This window comes from Mus pahari, chromosome 13 (genome assembly GCF_900095145.1).
Source record: "Mus pahari chromosome 13, PAHARI_EIJ_v1.1, whole genome shotgun sequence".
NCBI lineage: Eukaryota > Metazoa > Chordata > Mammalia > Rodentia > Muridae > Mus > Mus pahari.
Window position 1 is genome coordinate 16,748,258 of NC_034602.1, and position 14,425 is coordinate 16,762,682.

The following is a 14,425-nucleotide window of genomic DNA, read 5'->3' on the forward strand; positions in this document are numbered from 1 at the left end:
TGCTGTTCTTTTCAGGAATTTTTCCCCTGTCGCCATGTCTTTGAGGCTTTCCCCTACTTTCTCTTCTATAATTTTCAGGGTCTCTGGTTTTATGTGGAGTTACNTGATCCACTTAGACTTGAGCTTTGTATAAGGAAATAAGAATGGATCAATTTGCNTTCTTCTACATGATAACTGCCAATTGACCCAGCACCATTTGTTGAAGATGCTTTTATCAGTTGAGGAACATCTAGGTAGTTTACAGTTTCTGGCTATTATGAATAAAGCAGCTATGAACATAGGTAAGCAACTAACTGTCTTTGTGGGATTGTGGAATACCTTTTGGATATATGCCATGGAATTAAATAGCTTGATCTTGAGCTTGGGGACTCTTATGGGAGATTAGGTTGAAGGATTGTGGGTCCCAAAGAAGATAGCAACTCCACAGAAAGGCCAATGGAGACAACTAATCTGGACCCTTGTTGGTTCTGACTTCCTGCTCATGACAAATATGTCTTGTCTCCTATTTAATCTACCTTTTCATTTTGTCCTCATAGAGCTTTAGAATGAAAACAAGGCGTTTTTTACATTCTACAAGTGGCTAAACACTTATCTAAGATAGAAAATTGTACTAATAAAGAATCTTGATAAAGTCCCTTTTAATGAATGAGTCAATTTGATATACAGTTCACTTAATTTTAGAGGGTGGTTGCATTTTTTTAAATGCTCACACAATTTATTTCAGTCTGTGATAAAACCGAGAGACCCAGCACTGTTATTATAAAACAAAACTAAACAAAACAAAGAAACCAAAAACAAACAAAGAAAAAAACAAAGAACACAGAACACCAGAGTTCCCACAACAGCACATGCTGCTCTCCACTTCTCCTTAATGCCACTGGCACTGCAGACTAAAGAGCCTGCAACACAGTTCACACTGGTCACTTAGTGTAAAAAGGTGATGCATTTAAAAGCTCCTTTGACTTATGCTGGCACAGTCAGAGACCATCAAAGCTTGGTGTGAGTTCAGAAATAAATGACTTTTCCTTAGAAATCAATGGCTCCCTGTCCACATCCAGGAGGAATTGATTAAACATCACTGGTGTCACACCTCTAGCTCTAATTAGATCATTATCTTACCTAATATAGGGATCTGGCATATAAGTCTTCTAGAATGCATGGTTCAGGCCTAGCGATTCATTGTCATATTTCTAACTCCATGGATACTGTTGCTACTCAGAACTGCAAAACTCCTTTTATGCTAATGATTACAAACTCAGAAGTCTTCCCAGAGTCTTTTTTTGGATAAAGGTATAGAATCAGTGTTGAATTAATCAATAATGCTGTCTACCTCATATTCCTGTTCTCTGCTTCCTGAGCCTGTGATGAGATTATTTCCTTAAGCTCTGGGAGCCATATGAAACACTTTATCCAAGAAGTTTTGATCAATTATCTGAAGGCAGGCATCTTGCCCTCTAATGTAATGACAATAACTTCAAGATAGTACCAGCTCCATCATCAATAACATCTGAGTGACCTCCTAAGTATAATCCTTCTGACTGACATGGCAAAAATATATATTGCAAATAAGAAAAAAAATCTCCATTTTTTATGTCACCAAGATGTGGGATTGACTGATATGTAATGGTATACATACAAAAGTGAGAATAAATGAAAGCAAAACATGAGCTGATTCAGTGCAAGTAACAGAACAAGACTAGCAGATAATCAAGAGCAAGCAGATGTACAAAGCCTGTGACACTCTAATCATTCTCTTTGCACTCTCTAAGATTACATGGACATGATCCACTTCTACATCTAAACCAATGGCAGCTACCGATGTGGTAGGGAATGTTGTTTATAGATTCACCAACTGAAAAACAGGGAGATGGAAATATGCCTGCTGTGGATCATCAAGTAACTCTTATGTTTCTACTTCAGAAAACTTTGATAAGCATTTCCTACATATAGAAAAATAAACATGGGTAAAATAGAAGTATCTAGGTATGGAATGTGCTATTCAGTATTGCAGACAATATATGAAATATGTTCAGAGATTAACCAACTCTGTTGACATTCTATTCTTCAACAAAAATATTCAACCCCCTCTTTTCCAACAAAGAGGAGGACCTGCCATCTGACCAGCAGAACCCTCCACAGAGCACGATGTGATCTCATCACAGACTTCTGCCCTCAACATCCTTACCTTATTAATAAATATTCAAAGTCTAAGTAATCATCTGAATAGTTGGTATTTTTTTTTACTTTAACTATTTATACTAAGACAGGTACTCATCAGAATATTTCTAGTGTATGGGATTGACATTTTGTTTCCAAATTCCAAGAGCAGAATTCAAGATTTCCTTGTGAGTTTTCACCACTTTGCTTCTGTCAAGGTTAGCATGATTAAATACAGATAGCTAATTAAGGACACTGAAAAGAGCTTACAGCCAGATCCCCTATTTTAACATTATTTCAATCCATTGAACCAAAATATATTCTTGGAGCTTACCTGTTGCCATATCATCATAATTTTGAGTTAGAAACAGGTCCTCTATTTTCACCAGTCCAAGACTTCAGGTTTACCAAATAAATCCCAGTAGGTATAGCCAATTTCATAACACATGGGTTACAGAATGAAAGCAGTGTTTATTACCCTTACCAGAAATGGAGCGATCCAGGGGATTGTCAAGCCTGTTAGTCAGCATGAATTTACCCTGCATGGAAGCACTGTTTCCATGTGGTAGGATTTGAGGAAGATATAAATGGGCAGTAATAAGTTATGTAAGATGTACAATGATAAAGGTTAATTTGGGTAACATCTCCATTAACTGAATTGGGCAATCATACTGAGCTACACAGCCACACAGAGATAAAATGTCATTCACTAATTCCAGTGTCAGAATATCAGTGACCAAGGTTGTTCTCTTAACACTTTTCCCTTTCAGGCAGCCCACACAGCCCTCTTTATCTGGTGAGTAGATCTGCCTTCTCATATAGTCCTATGATATGAGGGATTAACTTATCTCCAAGTCTTACTTTGACTTTGGTTGCTTGCACACAAGCAAGAAGTGCTCTACTTTTTTGTTAACATAATAAAAATGGCAACTGCAAAGTCCTGATAGCATATGTGTCAGTCTTGGAATTCTTGATAATTTTTCTATTTATATCATTTCTCACGTATTTTACTATACCTCCTCTCTGTATAGAACACAGATGAGCCTCTAAATGAGTGCTATCTAGACAGCTTTGACTTAGAGTTCAGATTTTGCAACATGAAAACAAATTTCATTTTGCAATTAAATGTAATAGTAAACAGTTTATCATTTGACATTAAGTTAAATGAACCTAAAAAGCTAAAAAGAAAAAAATCTAAAGCTATTGGAACTTGTTTAGTTGTAAGTTAAATAGTCACTAGACAGAAGTATCATGGGGAATTATCATCAAGACAACAAGGGCAGATGTCATTGTGCATTTCTGTGTGTCAGGAATAAAACAAATATGTCATTTGGAGTAGTTTTCTGGGCAACAAGCAAAATTAAAGATCACAAAGTTTTTTCAAATATTTAAAGGGGAGAAATTCAGTTTTTATTATTAAGTATTTATTACATCCAAAATGTTGTACCCACTCCTGGTCTCCCCTTGCAGAGTTCTTCCTCCTATTCCCTTCCCCATCATCTCTGAGAGGGTGCTCCTACAGAGCATCCTCCTTCCCTGGGTCCCATAGACCAGCGAATGTATGTTCTTTGGTTGGTGGCCTAGTTTCTGGAAACTTCCAGGGGTCTAGGTTAGTTGACACCATTGGTCTTCTTACAGAGTATCTATCCCCTTCAATTCCTTCAATCCTTCCCCCTAACTCTTCCATAGAGGTTCTTGACCTCAGTCCAACAGTTAGCAGTGAGTATCTACATCTGTCTCAGTCAGCTGCTTGTAGAGTCTCTCCATGGACAGGCATGCTAGGCTCCTGTCTGGAAGCAAAACAGAGCATCAGTAAGAGTGTCAGGCTTTGGTGTCCACCCACGGGATAGATCCTAAGTTGAACCTGGATGGTTGGGTCATTCATTCAGTATTTGCTCCATTTTTATCCCTGTATTTCTAAAAACAGGAAAATTTGGTGGTCAAAATTTTTGATGGTGAGTTGCTATCCCCATCCATCCACTGGGAGCCCTGTTTAACTACCAGAACTGGTTTCTGCAGGTTGCAATGAGAATAACCACTGTTGGGAATTTCAGGTAATATTACCCACACTGATTCCATACCATACCCGATACCATACCATATCCCCCACTCCAGGTATATGGGAATTACTAAAAGTTTCTACCACCTACAACCTCAGGATGCTGCATATTTTCATTCATTCCTTGCAGCTCTAGGCTTCTTTCCCGTCTCCCCAATACCTAATCTGGCCCTAGCTTTTACCTCCTTCTCCCTTCTACCATGCAGTTCCCTCTCCCTCTCTGCTTCCCATGATAGTTTTGAGCCCCCTTCTAAGTGGGATTGAAACATCCTTGCTTGGTCCTTCCTTATTATGTTCTTCAGGTTATACCATGAGCACACTGTCCATTTTAGCTAGTATCCACTCATCAGTGAATACAGACAATGAATGCCCTAGTCTAACTCAATAAGGGTGATATTTTAAAATTCTATCCATGTGCCTGCAAAATTCATGATGCCTTTGTTTTTAATAGCTGAATGGTATTCCATAGTGTAAACAAAACACATTTATTTTTTTTTTTATCAATTTCTCAGATGAGGTTCATCTTGGTTGCTTCCAGGTTCTGGCTATTGTTAAGGCTGCTATGCACATTGAGGAGCACATGTTCTTGAGATACTATGGAGCAACTTTTGGGTATATGCCCTAGAGTGTTATAGCTAGGTCTTCAGCTAGAGTTATTTCCAGTTTTCTGAGGAACCACCAGATTGATTTCCAGAGCAGTTGAACCAGTTTGCAATCCCACCAGCATCTACCATCTCTTGAATTTTTGAACTTAGCCACTCTGATTGATGTAAGGTGGAATCTCAGGATTGTTTTTATTTGTGTTTCACTGATGACTGCGGATGTTGAACATTTCTTTAATTGCTTCCCATCCAATTGAGACTTCTATGTGAGAATTCTGTTCAGCTCTGTACCCCATTTTTAATTGACTTATTGGGTGCTTTTGAGGTTATCTTCTTGAATTCTTTATATATTTTGTATATTAGCCCTCTATACAATGAAGTGTTAGGGAAAATCTTTTTCCAATCTGTAGTTATCATTTTTCTTTCCTATTGACAGTGTCATTTGCCTTACAGAAGTTTTTAAGTGTCAAGATTTTACCAACTGTTGATCTTAAATGTCTGATCTATTGGTGTTCTGTTCAGGAAATTTTCCCATGTCAATGTGTTTGAGGTTATTTCCCACTTTCTCTTTTATTAGATTCTATTAGTGTATCTGGTTTTATGTTGAGGTCTTTTATCCTCTTGTCCTTGAGCTTTGTACTAGGAGATAAAAATAGATCAACTTGCATTCTTCTACAATGCTAACCACCAGTTAGAAAAGCACCATTTGTTGAATATGCTTTCTTTCTTCCAATGTTTGGGTTTGGCTTCTTTGTCAATAGTCAGGTGTTCATAGGTGTGTGGATTTATTTCTGGGTCTTCAAGTCTATTCCAATGATTAATTTGTCTGTCACTGTACTAATGTCATGCAGCTTTTGTCACTATTGCTCTGTAGTAGAGCTTGAGGTCAGGGATGGTGGTTTCTCCCGAATGTTTTCTATTGTTCAGTATTGTATTGGCTATTCTGGATATTTTACCTTTCCATATGAAGTCAAGAATTGCTCTTGCTGTTTCTGTGAAGAATTGTGTTGGAATTATGATAGGGATATAACTTTGTAGATTACTTTTGGTAAGATGGCTATTTTTACTATGTCAAGCCTACCAATCCATGAGCATTGGCTATCATTCCATCTTCTGAGATTTTCTTAGATTTCTTTCTCCAGAGACTTGAAATTATTGCCATATGTATCTTTCACTTGTGTGAATAGAGTTACACCAAGATTTTTTTATATTATTTGTGGTTATTGTAAATGGTGTTGTTTCCTTAATATCATTCTTAGCCCATATATCTTTTATATCAAAGAAAAATACTGATTTGTTTGAGTTAATTTTATGTCAAGCCATTTTGCTGAAGTTGTTTATCAACTGTAGGAGTTCTATGGTAGAATTTTGGGGGTCACTTATGTATACTGTTGTATCATCAACAAATAGTGATACCTTGACTTTTTCCTTTCCAATTTGTATCCCTGTGACTTCCTTTTGTTGTCCTTTTGCTCTATCTACAAGTCAAGTACTATATCAAATAGATATTGAGAAAAATAGCTAACCTTGTCTTTTCCTGATTTTACTGGGATTGCTTCAAGTTTCTCTTCATTAAATTTGATGTTGGTTATTGGTTTACTGGATATTGCAATTGTTTTATTTAGGCATGTGCCTTGAATTCCTAATCTCTCCAAGAATTTTAACATGAAGGGATGTTGGATTTTCTTGAAGGAATTTTCAGTATCTAATGAGATGATCATGTGTTTTGTATTGGTTTGGTTTGGTTTTGAGTTGGTTTATTTAGTGGATTATTTTGATAAATTTTCATATACTGAACAATCCCTGAATTCCTTAGATGAAGCCTACTTGAATGCAGTGAATGATGTTTTGATGTGTTTTCTGACTCAGTTTGTGAAAATTTTATTGAGTATTTTTACATTGATGTTCATAAGCAAACTTGGTCTAAAGTTCTCTGTCTTTGTTGGTTTATGTATCAGAATAACTTTGGCCTCATGGGATAAATAAGGTAGTGTTCCTTCTGTTTCTATTTTTTTGGAAGAGTTTGAGAGGTGTTGGTATTATTTCTTAATTGAAGGTCTGGTAGAATTCACACTAAATCTGGCCCTGTGCTCTCTTTGGATGGGAGGATTTTAATGACTACTTCTATTTCCTTAGGGGTTATTAGAATGCCAAGATAGTTTACCTGATCTTGATTTAACTTTGGTCCCTGGTATGTGTCTAGAAAATCATCCATTTCATCTAGATGCCCCAGGGTTGTGTGTGTGTGTGTGTGTGTGTGTGTGTGTGTGTGTGTGTGTGTAGGGTTTTCTAGTAAGTCCATTGATTTTTTTTAAATCTTCTCCATTTCTGCTATTAAATTTGTCCCTCTTCATTTCTGATTTTGTTAATTTGTATATTGTTTTTGTACCTTTTGATTCGTTTGCTAATGATTTATCTATCTTGTTGATTTTTTTTTTTTATTTTTTTTAAAGCACCAGCTCTTGGTTTTGTTGATTCTTTGTAGTGATCTCTTATTTTCTAATTGGTTGATTTCAGACCTGACTTTAACCATTTCCTGAAATCTCCTCCTCTAGGGATTGTTTGCTTCTTTTTGTTCTAGAGATTTCAGGAGTACTATTAAGTTGCTTGTATAAGAGCTCTCCAGTTTCTTTATGAAGACATTTAATGTTATGAATTTTCCTTATAACATTGCTTTCATTGTGTTTCATAAATTTGAGTATGCTGTGCCTTCATTTTCATTGAAATCTAGAAAGTCTTTAATTTCTTTCTCTATTTCTTCCCTGACCAAGTTATCATTTGTGTAGAGAGTTGTTCAGTTTCTATGATTATGTAGATGTTCTGTTTTTTTTTTTTTTTTTTGTTATTGAAGTCCAAGCTTCGTCCATAATGACCTGATAAAATACAAAGGATTTTTAAAATCTACTTGTATGTGTTAATGATTTTTGTGTCTGACTATATGGTCTTTTTGGAGAAGACTTCATGAGGTACTGAAATGGTATATTCTTTATTTTGCAGTGAAACTTTCTGTAGACATCTTTTAAATCGATTTGGTTCATATTTCTGTTAGTTTCATTGTATCTCTGTATTGTTTCTTCCTTTTCTTTTTCTTTTTTCTTTTTTCTTTTTTTTTTTTTTTTGATGATGTGTCAATTGGTGAAAGTAGGGAATTGGAGTCCCCCACCAGTATTGTGGGGGGTTAAATGTTTGTTTTAAGATATAGTAATGCTTCTTTTACAAATGTGGGTATTCTTAGTTTGGGGGGCAAAGATGTTCAGATATGAAATTTCATCATGGAGGAAAATATTGATTAGAATCTGCAAGACATCTGTCCAGGATCTTCAGGCTTTAAAGGTCTCTGTTGAGAAGTCTGGTGTAGTCATTATAGGTTTGCCTTATATGTTACTTGGCCTTTTTCCCTTTCAGTTTTTACTATTCTTTGTTCTGTATATTTAGTGTTTTGATTAATATATAGCAGCAGGAATTTTCTGTTCTAGTCTAATATATTTGGTGTTCTTTAGTCTTCTTGTTCATTTATATCCATCTCTTTCTTTAGGTTAGGAAAGTTTTCTTCTATGATTTTGAACAAGATAATTTCTGGTCCTTTGAACTGGGAATCTTCACCTTCTTCTATTCCTATTATTCTTAGGTTTGGTATTTATTGTGTCTCAAATTTTCTGAATGTTTTGGTTTAGGAACTTTTACTCTTGAAATTTTCTTTGACCAATATTTACTTTTTTTTTTTCAATTTTTATTAACCAATATTTCAGTATCTTCTTTGGTATCTTCCTTAGCTGAGATTCTCTCTTTTGTTTCTTGTATTCTACTGGTGATTCTTGGGTCTATAGTTCCTGTTCTCTTTCCTAGGTTCTCCATCTCCAGAGTTGACTCCATTTGTGATTTCTTTAATGTTTCTATTCCCATTTTTAGGACTTAGATTATTTTGTTCAATTCCTTCATTTGTTTGATCATATTTTCCTGTATTTCTCTAAGAGATTTGTTTCCTCTTTAAGAATTTCTGTTTTCCTGTGATTTTCTCTATTTATTTAAGGGAGTTATTTATAGTCTTCTTAAAAGCTTCTCTCATCTTCATGAGATAGAATTTACTCTCTGCTTAATGTTTGGTTGAGAGTCTCTGCATTTGCTACCATATGAGTGAATTCTCTCCCAAAGAAAAGTTATGCTAGCTGGATGGTGGTGGCGCACGCCTTTAATCCCAGCACTTAGGAGGCAGAGGAAGGCGGATTTCTGAGTTCAAGGCCAGCCTGGTCTACAAAGTGAGTTCCAGGACAGCCAGGACTATACAGAGAAACCCTGTCTCAGAAGAGAGAGAGAGAGAGAGAGAGAGAGAGAGAGAGAGAGAGAGAGAGAGAGCTGACCCCTGACATTATTAATGATATTCTGCTATACTTACAGACAGACAGGAGGCCAGCATAACTTCTCTCTCTCTCTCTCTCTCTCTCTCTCTCTCTCTCTCTCGATTCCATTTGGGCCAGTCATTGGTTGACCATTCCCTTTATTTATGCTGCAACTTTATCCCTAGATATCTTTTAGGCAGGGCAAATTGTGGGTTTAAGGTTTGGTGGCTGGATTGGTGCCCTCATCCATCTATTGGAAGTCTTTCCTAGTTATATGAGGAGGCCGTTTCAAGTACCATGTGGCCAAATGCTTGAAGTCTTAGCTAGGATCAACCTCATAGATTCATAGGAATTGCCTTAGTTCTAAGTTTCTAGATCAACCCAGAAATGATTCTCACCCACCAATTCCAGTTTTCTCTCCCAGTTCTCTCTCCTTTCCTTAGTCCTCCCTATACTTGATTCTCTCCAATTCTCCTCCTGACTAGCTCTCACACACAGTCCCCTCCCTCCATCCATCCCATCTCTATTTGATTTTTCCTCCTCACTGAGATTCAAATATCCTCCTTTAGGTCATTTTGCTGCTTAGTGTCTTTGGGTTTGTGGGTTGTAGCATGGTTATCCTGTACTTTATGATTAATATCTACTTACGTGTGTGTGTGTGTGTGTGTGTGTGTGTGTGTGTGTGTGTGTGTGTATGTTGTGTGTGATATGTCTTTCTTGGTCTGGGTTATCTCAGTCTAGATGATCTTTTCTAGTTCCATCCATTTGCCTGCAAATTTCATGATGTCTTTGTTTTTAATAGCAGAGTAGTATTTCATTTTGTAAATGTTCCAAATCTTTTTTTCATTCACTTTTCAATTGAGGCACATCTAGTTTGTTTGCACATCCTATTAGGGATAAAACTGCTATACATAGTTAAACAAATGTCGTTTTGGTCTTCTATATTATCTTTTGGGTATAAACTCAGGAGTAGTATATCTGGGTCATAAGGTAGAACAATTCCCAATTTTCTATGAAACCATCAAATTGATTTCCAAAAGGGTTGTACAAGTTTGCACTTCCACTAGCAATGGATTGTCTCTTTTGTTCCACATCCTTGCCAGGACAAGCTATTGCTTGAGGTTTTTTATTTTAGTTATTGTTTGGGGTATTAGATGGGACCTCAGGGTTCTTTTGATTTGTATTTCCATAACAAGAAGGGATGATGAACATTTCTTTGGCTATTGGAGATTATCCCCTTGAGAATTCACATTTTCCTCTGTACCAATATATTTTTTAATTAGGTTATTTGGTTTGCAGTGTCTAACTCTTTCAGTTATTTATATATTTTGAATATTTGTTTTCTGCATGATGTTGAGTTGGTGAAGTTCTTACCCTCTTCTGATGGCTAATGTTTGATCCTTTTGATAATGTCCTTTGCTTCAAAGAGTAATTACATTTCTACAAGGTACCATTTATTAATTGCTTATTTTAGTGCCTGAGTTGTTGCTATTCTGTTCCAGAAGTTGTTCCCTGTACATGTGCATTCAAGGCTACTCCCCATTTTCTGTTTTATTATATTTAGTGTTTCTGCTTTCATGTTGAGGTCTTTGATCCACTTAGACTTGAGTTTGGGGCAGAGTGAAAAATAGGGATTTATTTGCATTCTTCTATATATGTAGACATCCAGTACCATTTGTTGAAAATGGTTTCTTTCTTCTACTGTGTGGTTTTGATTCCTTTGCTGAAGATAAAGTGTCTGTAGATGTGAGAGGTTTTTTTCTGGGTCTTCAGTTTGATTTCCTTGATCAACCTGAATTTTTCAGTGCCAATTCCTTGTGATTTTTATTACTATTGCTCTGTGGTACAGCTTGAAATAAGGAATGGTTATATCTCTAGAAACTCTTCTATTGTACAGGATTATTTTAGTTATCCTGGGTTTCTGTTTTTCCCTACTAAATTGAGTAGTGCTCTTTTAAATTTTTAAAGTATTGTGTTGGAATTTTGATAGAAATTGCATTGAATCTCTAGATTGCTTTTGGTAAAATGGCCATTTTCAGTATTTTAATCCTACTGATCTGTAAGTGTGGGAGATCATTTCATCTTATTACATCTTCTTTCATTTCTTCCTTTAAAACTTAAAGTTCTTGCCATACATGTCTTTCAATTGCTTGGTTGAAGTTGCCCCAGTACATTTATATTGTTTATGGCTATTATGAAGGGTTGTATTTCTGTAATTTCCTTTTTGGCCTGTTTATCATCCATCTAAAGGAGGGCTACTGATTTGGGGAGCGGGTAATTTCTACCAAGACACTTTGCTGAATGAATTTTCAGCTGTAGAAATTCCCTGATAGAATTTTGGAGGTGACTTTTATGTACTATCATATCTGTGAATAACAATATTTGTTTTTTTCCTTTCCAATTTATATCCTCTTGATCACATTTATTTGTCTTATTATTCTACCCAAAACTTCAAATACTTTATTGAATAGATAATATAATAATTCTATAGTACTATATGTGTATATCACCTGGTTTTCATCTCATTCCTCTCCCTCCTACGACAATTCATTTCCTCAGTTCACCCATAAAATGTTATAAATAATGCCTGCTGTTGACATTTTCTAATGTTGAGTAATAAACTTTGAGTGGGTTTTCCAAGGAAACAAATTGTTAGATAATTTTTTACATGTTATATAAATTATGTTTTTAAAATATACACATATCATTTACAAGTCAAGAATGCATCTTTCACTATAGCATATCATATTTGAGTAGCAGTAATTCTATTCATACATACATTCCCTATAAGCCAACATAGCCCATAAGTTCCGCAGACAGTGCTTTTGTAACCTCCTCTGGGAAAGGCATCAAGCTGGAGGGATGAGATACAGTGGAGGGTTTGGCTAATCTTGTTTAAGACTTAATTTGAGACTCTCAATTTCAAAGGTTCTGATAAAGAAAGAGATTCATTTCTACAAACATTGTTCTCAACAAGAGGGTTATTCTGCTTACCTAGTGACAAATACAAATAAAAGATATAGATATAAAATTTTAATTTTTAGTTTTCTGCCTTTTTAATTTTGAATTACAGTACAATTAAGGGTAAATCTGAGAATCACAAGTAGAAAAAAATCAAATACACAATTAAACAAATAAAGCAAGCTCTATTTTGAGGTGCACCTGTGACTGAGTAGCTAGCTGTCTCCCACTGGGAAAGAAGTGGAGAGAGTAACCCCTGACAGCCTCTTGAAGTCCATCTTATAGGAGAGATAAACTGTTTAGAGGGACAGAGATTTAGGTGTTATGCATTGTTAGAAAAATACAATGAAAGGGAAGAAACAAGGATAAGGATATATGTCATTTGAATGAAGTCCCCAGTTTAGTGTACATTGAAAACATGTTTTACAGTTTATATCAGATCCAAAAAACAAGGACTTACTCTTAATTACAAACAGAAATCTTAGCTAGTAAGGATCTTCAAACAGGATCTTATTTTTAACTGCCTCAGATGCAAACAGAAATCCTTAACAGTAAGATCATTTTATGTCATTTCTCCCTTCCTTTTCCTCTATCCCAACCCTATCAGATATTTCTTCCTGTTGTGTCCCAAAGTCATAATCTCAATGTCAAATTTATATATATATATATATATATATATATATATATATATATATATATATATTCACTTTCTATAATATAAAATATGTATATTTTCAGTGCTGGCCATTTGGTGTTGAATAACCAGTTAGTGTTATTTCTCCTGCTTTACCCCTCCTTAGTTTCCTGCTGTTCTTTGTATAGGTTTGAGATCTTGTGGTCTTTCCTGTATGCTTTGCTATATGTATTGGTGTTATCTGTTGTGGGTTTGGGTTGGGTCCCCAAATTAAACGAGAATTCATATATCTGCATGTAAGAAACCACAGATTCCCACCCCCTGTTGGCTCTAACTGGTAAATAAATTCACCTGCAGCCACTGGCTGCACAGGGAGACAGAGGTGGACTTTTCCCAAGCAAGGCAACCCAGGAGGGAAAAGGATTTAGAGCCACCATGCTGGAGAAGCAGAAACATTAGTCTTGAGAGCTGGCGAATAAAGAGTGTAAAGCTATGTAAGAGTTGGGGAAGCCCCATCCCATCCCCCTTTTGGATCTAAGGTAGCAAAGATGGAATTTAGAACTTAGTAATCAATAATTCAGGAGTATCAGAATGGAGGTGGTAACAATGTGGAAGTTTGAGAGTGGCTCAGCCATTAACTTGCTCAGGCAATATTAAAAATAAGGCTATGTGTGTGTGTGTGTGTGTGTCTTTCATTCGATAATCCAGAGCATTTGAGTGGGTGGCAAGAAATGCATGCAGTCACCAATGGGGCAATTTAAGGAGAGTTAAGTAAATATTGCAACAGTAATAATAATTTTATTTATATCTTGCATTATTTTACTACAAAAATTGAGTCAAGTTTAGCTCTCTCACATATAGCATACATACATACATGACAAACTTGAGTTTTAAAAAAATCCTTGCTATTTTTTCTTTATGTGAACTAGTTTCTCCAAAATAGGGAAAATAATGCATTTCTCACTTATTCACTGTGAGGATTAAAAGTCATGATGATGATAATATCCGCACTATTATTAGCACACATGTGTTCGGTGGTAGACAAGGCACTCAGATCATTCTATAATTTCTATTTCACCATACAGTGCTGTCACAATGAGCTATTATTAGCCCTATTTTGAAAATATGAAAGTAAAGGTTTAGTAAGATTAAGTTAGGCATTCTTATCAAGGACACCAATCAGTGGAGGAAATGAAGAGCTGAAGACTCAAAGGCTATGCACTCTTCCAGGAGGCTGGTTGCTCTCATTCTTTTTCCATTTATATAGTATTTTGAACAAAACATTTTAAGGATCATAATTCATTACAGCTGAAGAATTAAATCACTCAAGTATTAAATGTGAGTGTTTTGAAATTTAATTGTTTCATGTTTTGCTTCAGTTCTTAAATTTTTCAAATGTATAAAAATCAACTTGTATTTTAGGTTACATTTTTATGTTTATTTGTAATTTATCTTTTATATTAAAAACTAGTTTTTCATTTTCTCAAGTAAAATACAGTGGCCATCCTGCTAAGTGAAACAAGGCATATTTAAAAAAAAAAAATCAGGGCTGGTGAGATAGCTCAGTGGGTAAGAGCCCCTGACTGCTCTTCCGAAGGTCCGGAGTTCAAATCCCAGCAACCACATGGTGGCTCATAACCATCCGTAACAAGATCCGACGCCCTCTTCTGGAGTG